The 2,500-nt window shown below is 50.8% G+C and overlaps 3 non-coding genes across 3 annotated transcripts; all 3 read left to right on the forward strand.

Moving 5' to 3' along the window:
• The first annotated feature begins 105 nt into the window (after positions 1-105).
• Positions 106-224, forward strand: LOC137367576 (5S ribosomal RNA). The gene has a single exon (XR_010974065.1). It is a non-coding gene; the product is annotated as a 5S ribosomal RNA (ribosomal RNA).
• A 632-nt stretch (positions 225-856) lies between these two features.
• On the forward strand, positions 857-975 carry LOC137367489 (5S ribosomal RNA). Its single transcript, XR_010973981.1, has one exon. It is a non-coding gene; the product is annotated as a 5S ribosomal RNA (ribosomal RNA).
• Positions 976-1,607: 632 nt separating this feature from the next.
• Positions 1,608-1,726, forward strand: LOC137367190 (5S ribosomal RNA). The gene has a single exon (XR_010973692.1). It is a non-coding gene; the product is annotated as a 5S ribosomal RNA (ribosomal RNA).
• The last annotated feature ends 774 nt before the right edge of the window (positions 1,727-2,500 follow it).

Consider the following 2,500-nt stretch of genomic DNA (forward strand, 5'->3'; position numbering starts at 1 on the left):
AGAGCAAGGTGGGCAAGATTTGGAAGAAAAAAATAGAGAGACTGGCAAAAAGAAGAAGTGACGGCACCACATGGCTTGAAGTAAAGAAAAAGGCAGGCAGTTGTTGCCTATGGTCATACTAGTCTGAAAATGCCTGATCTCGTCTGATTTCAGAAGCTAAGCAGACTCAGGCTTGGTTAGTACTTGGATGGGAGACTGCCTGGGAATACCAGGTGCTGTAGGCTTTTGCTGCCAGCAGAGGCTGCTCACATCACAGCCCTTGGCATGGACTTCGCCACAGAAGCAATGGGCAAGCTTTTTGCCCTTAGTCTGTGCGCTGATGGCGGTGTGCCCTCTCCTTTCCTGGTCTCATTGGCTTGAAGCAAGTTGAGAGGGAGAAGATAGGGAGACCAGTAGCCCCTTGAGCTTCTGGAAGCAATTGCGCAGTTCAATCGGTGGTTGGCTGCTGGTTGCCTTGGCTGCGGTTAGCCGCCTTGAACTGGTATTTGTCTATGTATCCCGTATGGCGCGGAGGGAAGGGTTGCTAAGTTGAAGGCGCTGTATGAAAGCAAGTTGTTGGTGTGCTGCTGGTGGCTGTGTTGAAAGAGAATGAGAAAAGTGAGGGTTTTGAATGTGAAGCTGCCGCTTGTGCAGGGTTTGCTGGCAGCAGCGTGGAAGGGATGAATGTTGAATTGTTGGAGAGTGCAGGCTGGAGGCTGGTGAAGCGTGAATAGGGCTTGTAGTTTTCAGATGTGGCAGGCGGGGAAGGAAGAGAGCAAGGTGGGCAAGATTTGGAAGAAAAAAATAGAGAGACCTGCAAAAAGAAGAAGTGACGGCACCGCATGGCTTGAAGTAAAGAAAAAGGTAGGCAGTTGTTGCCTACGGCCATACTAGTCTGAAAATGCCTGATCTTGTCTGATCTCAGAAGTTAAGCAGACTCAGGCCTGGTTAGTAGTTGGATGGGAGACTGCTTGGGAATACCAGGTGCTGTAGGCTTTTGCTGCCAGCAGAGGCTGCTCACATCACAGCCCTTGGCATGCACTCAGCCACAGAAGCAATGGGCAAGCTTTTTGCCCTTAGTCAGTGCGCTGATGGCGGTGTGCCCTCTCCTTTCCTGGTCTCATTGGCTTGAAGCAAGTTGAGAGGGAGAAGATAGGGAGACCAGTAGCCCCTTGAGCTTCTGGAAGCAATTGCGCAGTTCAATCGGTGGTTGGCTGCTGGTTGCCTTGGCTGCGGTTAGCCGCCTTGAATTGGTATTTGTCTTTGTATCCCGTTTGGCGCGGAGGGAAGGGTTGCTAAGTTGAAGGCGCTGTATGAAAGCAAGTTGTTGGTGTGCTGCTGGTGGCTGTGTTGAAAGAGAATGAGAAAAGTGAGGGTTTTGAATGTGAAGCTGCCGCTTGTGCAGGGTTTGCTGGCAGCAGCGTGGAAGGGATGAATGTTGAATTGTTGGAGAGTGCAGGCTGGAGGCTGGTGAAGCGTGAATAGGGCTTGTAGTTTTCAGATGTGGCAGGCGGGGAAGGAAGAGAGCAAGGTGGGCAAGATTTGGAAGAAAAAAATAGAGAGACTGGCAAAAAGAAGAAGTGACGGCACCGCATGGCTTGAAGTAAAGAAAAAGGCAGACAGTTGTTGCCTACGGCCATACTAGTCTGAAAATGCCTGATCTCGTCTGATCTCAAAAGCTAAGCAGACTCAGGCCTGGTTAGTACTTGGATGGGAGACTGCCTGGGAATACCAGGTGCTGTAGGCTTTTGCTGCCAGCAGAGGCTGCTCACATCACAGCCCTTGGCATGCACTCAGCCACAGAAGCAATGGGCAAGCTTTTTGCCCTTAGTCAGTGCGCTGATGGCGGTGTGCCCTCTCCTTTCCTGGTCTCATTGGCTTGAAGCAAGTTGAGAGGGAGAAGATAGGGAGACCAGTAGACCCTTGAGCTTCTGGAAGCAATTGCGCAGTTCAATCGGTGGTTGGCTGCTGGTTGCCTTGGCTGCGGTTAGCCGCCTTGAACTGGTATTTGTCTATGTATCCCGTATGGCGCGGAGGGAAGGGTTGCTAAGTTGAAGGCGCTGTGTGAAAGCAAGTTGTTGGTGTGCTGCTGGTGGCTGTGTTGAAAGAGAATGAGAAAAGAGAGGGTTTTGAATGTGAAGCTGCCGCTTGTGCAGGGTTTGCTGGCAGCAGCGTGGAAGGGATGAATGTTGAATTGATTTGATTAGATTAGAGATACAGCACTGAAACAGGCCCTTCAGCCCATCGAGTCTGTGCCGACCATCAACCACCCATTTATACTAATCCTACACGAATCCCATATTCCTACCAAACATCCCCACCTGTCCCTATATTTCCCTACCACCTACCTATACTAGTGACAATTTATAATGGCCAATTTACCTATCAACCTGCAAGTCTTTTTGCTTGTGGGAGGAAACCGGAGCACCCGGAGAAAACCCACGCAGACACAGGGAGAACTTGCAAACTCCACACAGGCAGTACCCAGAATCGAACCCGGGTCCCTGGAGCTGTGAGGCTG

This window comes from Heterodontus francisci, chromosome 3, assembly GCF_036365525.1.
Source record: "Heterodontus francisci isolate sHetFra1 chromosome 3, sHetFra1.hap1, whole genome shotgun sequence".
Classification (NCBI taxonomy): domain Eukaryota; kingdom Metazoa; phylum Chordata; class Chondrichthyes; order Heterodontiformes; family Heterodontidae; genus Heterodontus; species Heterodontus francisci.